Consider the following 9823-nt stretch of genomic DNA (forward strand, 5'->3'; position numbering starts at 1 on the left):
AATCAATACATTGTAAAAGTAATTATTACCTCAACTTATTAACACAACCCTTATAACATTTTCTTACCTTTTCTGTGTACGGAAGACTCAGAAGTTTGCTTTTTATATTTCCTTCCTATTCGTTTTCTCTTCGAATTTCTTTTGAAACTCTTTGTGAATTGTTTGTCTGTTCCTCCTCCACTAATGTCTTTGATGATTTCGCACTGGGAATGAAGTATAAGAAACCTCAAAATGAACCAAGTTGTCGTATATAAGAAGTTGGTCATGTAAATAATTATAATTAAGAGATTTAATTAAATTCACGACTAGACTTACTTTAGCTGCTTTCTTTCTTCTTTTTGCAGTCCTTTTTTCATGTTTTTCTTCTTCTTCGATAGATATCGATCTTTGTATGATTTCTATTTCGTCAAACTGCTTTAGTAATTGTATCTCTAACTGTAAAGCCTTAGCCTGCAAATTGTTCTTCATGTAATTCGTTACAATATCGATGTTTAAGTACCTTTTGATATATTTAATCGCTACACATCGTATACTAATTTATTTCTTTAGGAAGGAGTGCCAATTAGTCTGCATTGAATGCGCAATAAAAAGATTTAATCAAAAACATCACAATATTTCAAAAAATGAATTTTACAAACTTTTCGTTTTTCTTCTTTCTTTTTGTTTCGCTGAGCTCTTGTTTTTCTAATGGGTTTCTTTTTTGGTGCGACAGCTTCATCCCCTGTTGTCCTATTTTCGTATGAATGACATTCTTCCTGCAATTTTGTACAATATCATAATTAATGTAAATATTATGTTGATATAACATATATTTGAAACAATTTTCTTCTGCGGGACAAATAATTATGTGGTATTGGTAAAGTGTCAATTTTATGCGACCTATAATGAATTTATGCTGCACAATTTTACAGCTAAATAAAAAGAAAATGTCAGATAATTAATTACAAGTCAGAGACAAACAGTTATGGATGCAAATAATTATAATCTTACATTTTTTGAATTGTTGCACAGCTCTTCTCCTAGGCCTAGTCTTTCGAATCCGTTGTGTAAATTAATTCCAAATGATAGGGATTCTGTTCTGCATTGTCCATGTTTGTTTTTACTCACCTTAGCTTTATAAGCCTGCCAATGTTTCTCGTAATTGTATAGAAAGTAAAAAATAACTGATTGTAATTATTATTAATTTTAAGGAACTAATCGCACTTTGATAAGCTTTTTTTATATCAAAGTTAAGTTACAAACTTTTTGTTTTCTTTCTTTCTTCTTGAATCTCTGAGCTTGTGTTGTTTTACATTTAATGTTTTTCTGTTTCAGTACAAGAACTCCATCCCCGGTTGTCGTATTTTCACATAGGTAATCCTTTTCCTGTAATTTTCATCGACTTAAAAAAGCTTTGTCTTATAATCTAAATCAACTCGAGAGTGACACTATTACTAATATATTTTGTGTTTTTGTCTACAGCAACCTGAATTTAATAAAAAAGGATCCGATAAAATGGGGTAATCATTGAATTAACAGTTTTACTCACCCTCTGGACATAACAATTTTCAGGAGCTTCAGAGGATGCCAACCCATAAATGAGTGTTGGATTTGAGACAACTTGACTCCAAAGTTCCTGTAAAACATGCTATTTATAAAACGTCTTCAAATATTTTTTCCGGAAATAAAATATTTATCCACAATACAGCCAATTAACCGTGCAACAACATGATAAAATAATTGTGATTTTGTCATTAAAAACCTGATTATGGGGTTTAGGTGCAAGTTCAGCTTTGATAAGTGGCGGAAATTCTTTTTCATAATTTTCAAGTATGTTTTCATTTTCACTCCCCTGAAAAATAATTATAATTAAACGGCCGATGTCACCTTTTCGAAAAAGTCTTAACTGATTTATACAAAGAGGTTGTAATAATTCAATTAATAATCAATATTACTGTCCATATTCTGAAAATTGAGGAGCTTCTAATATATTTTTACGAGACCAAAATATATACAAAGATTTATATTTTATAACTATGGTCCCTTAAATTAACGAAAACTAATAAAATGAAAATTTATATAGTTGAGAGTTAACTCACCCAGCCTAAAACCACTGGAGTTTGTACTAGACAGTGTATACAGCTGCACTGCTCCCCATTATTTGTACCAATATTATGCGTAATGAATACCGTAACTCTCTAACATTGGAAATGGAATGTTGTATTATCAACTGCTATGCGTGAGTTTTGAGTAGTACTCAAGACTCAAATGACTCAATGAGTACACTAGACACAAAGTTTGAACTATGTTTACTCAAAACTACAATTATTATACCTATATAATAAATGTCTGGTATGAAAATAAAACGATGCATTATTCTGTCGATATGATTATAATTGGACATACCTGGATTTTTATTCTCTCTGACCAGGCCGTTATAAGTTGAGCTCTGGGTCCTGACATGTCAGCTATTGCACGATGCAAATGTTATCCACTACATAAAATAAATTATTGGTTACTGAAAACCTCCTATTTTACATATTTAACAGTATACGGATGAAAAAAGAGGACAACCCCTTATCATGTGTGATTTTACCGAATATTACGTTAACGGACATTATAAAATTCCAGAATAACTTTTTTCAATTTCACAAAAAAAAAGATGATCAAGGAAGCCGAAGAAAATAATGCCATAATGCGATTTAGCCAGAACTAGCACTTTGTAATAACTTGTTTCAGTGGATCCAATCATATCATTTAGGGCTAAGCCAATCTCCAGTCGAGCTATAAGGTTTTTCTAAAAGTGCAAGGGCCCCCGATAATTAAACCAACTTAAAACATGCATTTCTGAACACTGACTCCGTATCACCAAACAGGACACAGGTTTAAAATGTTGTCTCGATCACGTGACATGACCGTATGAAATAATTTATTTGGAAAACTGAAAATGACTGACGCAAAGACTAAGATAATCAAATCAATTAAATGAAATATAATGTATATTTTTATTTAAGGGTCGCAATAAAGCTTCAATAATATGATTTTGTTTCACATTTATGCCACGTAGAGGCAGACAAAGAAGGTGCCCGGTGTATGCGAAGCCGTAAAATTATTTGTGACTTTGACAGACACAAGGCCAAAAAATCATTACTTACAAGGGAAAATGAGCAAACTAAATATTTCAAAGCTTTTATAACAAAGGACACAACTTGAAAAAATCTTTCCAAGACTGAAGCGAGAGGTGGGTTTTTATACTTTATGCTACAATCTGGTTTAATTAACTGCAGCCAGGAAACTCCCAGCAATTTACGTCACAATCGCGTCAGATATCATCATTAATTATATGACGACATTATTAAATTTTGTTCTTGTATCTTCATTCCTCACCATATATGGTTACTCAGTACTCTTGCTGTTACGCAATCCGTACTAAAAAATTAACACCATGGTCAATAGGGTTTCATTTTACACGTTTAACAGACAACCCACGAGAATTCAACACTAGAACAGGTTATCTCTGACGTAGGTGAAAATTGTCAGGTGTGTTTTGTAAGTCGATAAGCAAAGGAATTCAATTTGTTACAAATCAATTTACGTCATAGTTGTGAGAAACCATGAACGTCATAGTTCTCGTCAAAACCTTATGTTCTGTCACTTAGTAGACGTATTTCGAGTTGGGAAATTATGAAAGCGTGAACTCGACATTCTAGTTTTGGTTATCAATTAGCGTTTCCATCAGTTTCCAGTAACAGATTTCTGTCAAAAAGCTTAAAACAGTATTTGTCTACTATACCCATAATTATTGATTATGAGTTTTGGTAAACGATCAACTCTTTTTGTTTAATGTCAGGGTCAACTGATAACTTAATTAATAAGCTATAAGTTAATAATTATAAGGATGCAATTTCAACGTTTTAAAATTGCCTTAAAACATTTCCTTGTGTTTGAGGTAGCATATCTGTCGATCATTGACTGAATATGTCAATTTAAATTCATTCAAGTTGGTATTAAATTCATATAATATATTGTTTTACTGTTGTGGGAAAGTAGAATCTAAACGAAATCATGCAGGAGCAAAATTATCACCTTTCGCACGTGCAAACTTTGAGCAAACGTTTCGTGCGCATACAACATTGAATCACCGTAAATTTTTGCATAGTGGTATTTTATATATAGTTTGATAAGCATGCAAAGTTTCAGAAGATTTCAAAAAGAACTTGGATCACAACGGGACTCCAAAGTTGATAAAAATCATGAAAATAACAATTTTCAGTGATTTTAGCAATTTTAAATCAATTTGGGCGTGACCCCACGTGTGCAACTTTTTTATTTTCAACTTTAAAACTAGCCTATAACACAATTTAGACCTTCAGGAAGCAAAATTGAGCTCCACAATCCAAGGGATGGCCCAACACCAGAGAATACTAATTCACAACTTTTGTGTTTTTATAATATTATTCTTCAAAAAAGCACTAACTTAAATAGCGAATATCTTTATGAAGGAGCAAAGTAGGAAACTTTTCCGGTAGATTTTCAGAATGCCTAAACAATTATCTAAGATGAAAATGTCCTCAGATTTTGCATAAAATTACTCTTTAATGGTGTAAAATCGATCTTAAAAGTTGTTATTTTGTCAAAAAACAAGTTTTAAAAACACTTAATTTGATGACGTCATCAAGTGATGATAATGGCGTTAAATTATTTTAAATATAATGAAAACTAAAGTTAAACGATTATCTTTAAAACCTGTGGTTCGAGATGACTGTATCTTTTATACTTTTGAATCTACGGACACTTAAATGTAGGCTACAATTGACTGCCAAAGCGTCTATACAAAGCGTCTATACTATACTTCACGACAATCTGTTGTAAAACAGGGGTTCCAGGAAACCCACTTCCCGATACTCCTGAAACTTGAAATTTCATTTACACTCGATTTGGTCAACGTCTAGACACCCTGCAAAGTTTCAGATCTCTTACTCATTTTTAACGTGGTTTTTAAGGCACCTGAATATGGCGATTTTGGGTTTTTTACCTAATTTCGTATAACATGCTGGCGCGTATTTTGCACAAATTTCTTGAAATCCTCCAAATAACTATTTCTTATTCCTGTTATCTTTAACATCGAATTAGAATGGGGGGTTAACAGTAAGGGGGGTAAATAGTAAAGGGGGTAAATAGTAAAGGGGGTAAATAGTAAAGGGGGTAAATAGTAAAGGGGGTAAATAGTAAAGGGGGTAAATAGTAAAGGGGGTAAATAGTAAAGGGGGTAAATAGTATTGTGAATATAAGAGCGGCGGTCATGCTTGCCAGCATTGTGATATGGTTAAATGTAAGCTATATACAATACGTCATAAATCATATCAACGAATCGTATCAAAGTCCATCATCAGTTAGTAACTTAGTAACAGAGTAGAGATCAGAGCAGAACGAAGGAACATGCTTGCTTGCGGGAATCTTTTCTGAAATTTTGTCGACAGGTTAAAATCAATTGCATTTCCGTTACTTTGTACTTGGGTGTGGGATATAAAGCATTATATGGTTGTTAAAAGCCTACATAATACTCTTCACTTAATATGGTTAATGTTTAGCATTATTTATAATCCATTATAATGATGTGATCTGAAATTAAGTTAAGCTACCGACGTTTTTTGTGACAATACAAGAAATAATGGTTGAGCTCCTACTTGTGAGCCACTTAGGAAATACAGTATATCTGATTTATTGTACCTTCAATTCTTCTGCTTTTTCTTTTGCTGTCTGTGCTCTGCGACAGCAATTTGTTGCCCAGACTTCCTATCCTCCCCTACCACCTTCTTACCACAGATTGACATAAGCGCCACTTGCCTCTCAACAGCTTGGTTGTTATTAAAAAACTCTGTTTTGAGAGGCATTCTTATGTATGATATGATAGCGGCTCTCGTCAGACCACGTAGCAAGGGGGGTAGGGTTACCCGAGCGGCGAGCATACTCGGACTCCTTCTTTGCTGAGGATAATGGTGTTATTTTTTGTTTGCATCATGTTGATGTACTGAGACCGAAGAAACTATAACCTAACTTGGACACGTTAGTTCTAGTAGTAGTATAATAATATGTTGAATGAATGATTGATTAAGCTGATCGTTAACATATGGGCCCCCCCCCCCCCCCCCCCCCCCCCCCCCCCCATATGACACATATTATGCAAGAAAGTATCTTTGATAATAATAATTATTACCGACTCCCGTTTTAAACCACCATCCACAAGAATCCTCCTTGTAGATGGGGAGCTCAGTGAACTTCCTTGCGGTCATGTCCAAGTATGGCTTGTAAAAAACCCTCACACGTCGGGAGGGTGGCACCTTCTCCTCCCAGTCAAGGATTTTCAGACAATCGGCCACACCCTCCCTCCGCACATCTTGTTCATCATCGGCTGAAATTCATCATTCAATCAAATTTAAAAGATTTTATAGAAATGAATAATATATCCCAATTACTTAAACTGATAAAGTGCTGCGTAGGACACAAAACTGAAAATCTGATGTATATAATTATACAATATTATAAATATATATGTTTTCGTATATTATATAAAGGCTGTGTTATGGTGTTAAATAAATACCTAGTTTAGCGAGAATGACTGATTCAGGGTGTCCGAAATAGCTGTTATGGCTGATCCGGGCATAAACAACTTCACGCTCCTTCCGGGTCAGTTGTATCTCAGTGGCGTATTGCAGATGTTTGAACAGGTGCACAGCACCATGCTCCAAACCAGGCTGTAACTTCACTTGAATTCGTTCTTCCTCCCAGCTGCACATCTACGAACTTACAGAGTTGTCATATGAACTCTACCCCAGATCTAGCCCATTTGTAGGTCAATTATATTCAAACCATGGATCACATCACTAATTATACGCAACAAGCTTCAATCTTGCATGTTAATTACTTCATGACGTATATGGTGGTCATATCACTTCTGACCCAAGGTCTGGCAGCCGAATGGCTTGTAAAAGTTAACACTGAAATGCAGGACCGGGGTTGTTTGATTAAAAAAGGCTTCCATAAAGCTAGAAATCACTGATGCTTGTTTAAGCATGGACTATTTCATGCACGAAAACCCATTTGATGAAGATGATATGTCATCAGTCATATGTGATATTAGACACTGATCATGTACACATATTTTAACATTTTTACTGCTTAATGACCGTTTTTCTTGTATATACTTACTTATATATATATTACTTACTGTACAAAAAATGGATTTAAAAATCATTTGCTGAAATTAAAAAAAACGTCAAAAAATTGAAAAAAATCGGATTTTTGATGGTTTTGAATGCATTTGAGCGTTCATATTAATGTTCGTTCATAATTATGTCCGTTCATGAATGTCTTGTATCACGTTGCAACTCCCACGGTCGTTTCACTATGGTGACGATACAGTGCGCGGCGGGTCATACAATGTACTAGGAACTATGATGTATGACAAGTAATGTCCGTCCAAATAATAGTATAAGGTCCGATAAGGTACTTTAAAATGGTTCAAAATTTTGAATAGAGATAATATAGATATATTCATATTAAAGTATATCCCCGGGTCAAAATTGGATCTGGCCGGTAATAATTGATAATGCGGTTAACGGGTGATACTCGTAAAATATCGGATAATGATTAATCACTCTACACTCGACTGTCACGTAACTTTTTCAACCCGTTCTCCAGCTGGTTCTGAACGACTTTTCGAAACCCTAACCCTCTAATCTGATCCCAACCCTAACCCTAACCCAATCCTTAACAAAAACATATGCTGAAACCCTAACCCTAACGAGAAATTAGACTAACTTCCTTATACGGTCATATCACGTGATCGAGACAGTTTTTCGCCAATATCTCGTCAGGGGAGCATTTTAATCCTATGTCATGTGGGGTGATTCGGAATCAGCGTCCGAAATACATCAATTGAAGTCGGTAACAACCGTTGGGGGCCTTTTTAGAACAATCTTGAAAATCGACTGTAGAGTGAGTTAGCACGCTCGTAAAATATTTGTTCCATATATCTGTTCCATATACAGGACCGTCGACGAGTCCAACTCGGCGCGCGTCCTGGTAGGTTTTAACGGGTGATACTCGTAAAATATCTGTTCCAACTCGGCGCGCGTCCTGGTCACTGGTAGGTTATAAACTTACAAATAACTAAATAACACTGCCTTATATTGGAGGACTTCGACACGACGCGCGAACAATCATTTTATCTCGATGTAATGCAATAATTTTTAATTGTGAACGCTCGAATTTGACCATTGTTAATGGTCTGGCCCGGCGCGCGCTACTTCGTAGCACTTGCCATCGGGCCAACATTTCGAGAAGAAAGCGGCGCGCGCTACTTCGAAGAAATTTAGACGAATAACCTCCGTTAACGCTCGAATGCAATGTAATAACATTAAAAATGCTATTACAAAATATGGCTTAATATCAAATAAGTCCATTATGTTACATGATTGACGAATGTTACTCGTCTAAAATTCGTGCGATGGCACATGCCCGATGGTTGCTCTATCCAGAGCCCTTGCGCTTGCAGTAGCGCGCGCCCGCCTCACGGCGGTAAAACACTTTTCTTGACTTGTGAAACAAGCGCGCCCGAAGTGGCGCGAAAGCACATGGTTAGGTGAACCCGATGGCACGTGCTACGAAGTAACGCGCGCTGGGCCAGATCATTAACAATGGTCAAGTTACATGACCAAATTTATATGCTTTAAAATAGTGTGGGCAGTTAGAGGAACAAAAAGTGCGCCGCGCAAAATTTTAGCAAATCACTGAAATCGAGCGCTACTTGCTACGGTAGAATATTTGCTTTTACAATTATCAACTAATGATTTATAAACCTGGTGCGAAATGGAAATTGATACTTTGTGAATCAATAAACATTTTAGAATAAACTGAGAAATTTGTTACATCTGTATAAACCAGTTTTACATGTGCATGTTACAGGTGCATCATGATATAATTTGCTACTAATTATTTACATCATGTCTGACAATTTATCTATTTCTGGCTATTTTTCCGACCTTCCAAGCATTTTTTATGTTATTGCCTTTCATCAACAAGTTTAAGTGCTTATTGGGCCCAATAAGCGGACAGGCAATGGCCTTATAAATCTAGCCCTCTCTCAAAGCACTTGTTTGTAATATGTTTACTGACTAGTTAGTATCTAAATTTATTAAATTAGTTTGTATTCTACTTGTGGATTTAGAGTTTTTCTTGATCTATACAGTATTGAGTATGCGTTGAAAGTTTGTCGGTGCAAGTTGTTTCGTGGCAGAAACTCTGTTGAGAAACTCTGTTGTGTTAATGTTAATCAAAGTAATGTTTATTTATTATATAGTAAAACAAAGGCGTTCTAGTTGATCAACTGTGAAACAATTCTGTTTGGGATAGAATAAAAAGATCTGAGGGGGTCCTCTACCCTTTTTTACGCCATACATAAAAAAGGCTAAAGTATAGTGTAACAAAGTGTAGTGTAAAATAGCCTTAAAAGGCCTAAAAAAGTGTGTAAAAGTGACATTTTTGTTATGTGAAGACTGATGAGAAAATAATAGGAGAAAAGAAGATTTTGAGAAGATAATTTAATTAAGTGTAATTTAAGGTGTACAAAAGTGTAATTTATTGTACCTTTTTTACTACACTTTTTACAACACTGTACACCCCAACTGAGCGTTTTGCCTAGAACCTTATTTTAAAATGATTCTTCTTTTTCCTGGAAACATTCCCACAGTGAGGTTTTGGTAACAAAATTTGCAATAATTTAGATAGGTATATTTGTGATTTACAATTTCACAATTTATTAACCTAAATCTTGATCAGGATA

General features: G+C 35.0%; 1 long non-coding RNA gene across 1 annotated transcript; it reads right to left on the bottom strand.

The window, feature by feature from the left end:
• Positions 1-642: 642 nt before the first annotated feature.
• On the bottom strand, positions 643-1341 carry LOC134822460 (uncharacterized). Its single transcript, XR_010161189.1, has 3 exons — positions 1243-1341; positions 991-1122; positions 643-755 (listed from the first exon to the last, which is right to left on the bottom strand). It is a non-coding gene; the product is annotated as an uncharacterized LOC134822460 (long non-coding RNA).
• Positions 1342-9823: the final 8482 nt, after the last annotated feature.

This window comes from Bolinopsis microptera, chromosome 10 (genome assembly GCF_026151205.1).
Source record: "Bolinopsis microptera isolate Bmic1 chromosome 10, MBARI_Bmic_1.0, whole genome shotgun sequence".
Lineage (NCBI taxonomy): Eukaryota > Metazoa > Ctenophora > Tentaculata > Lobata > Bolinopsidae > Bolinopsis > Bolinopsis microptera.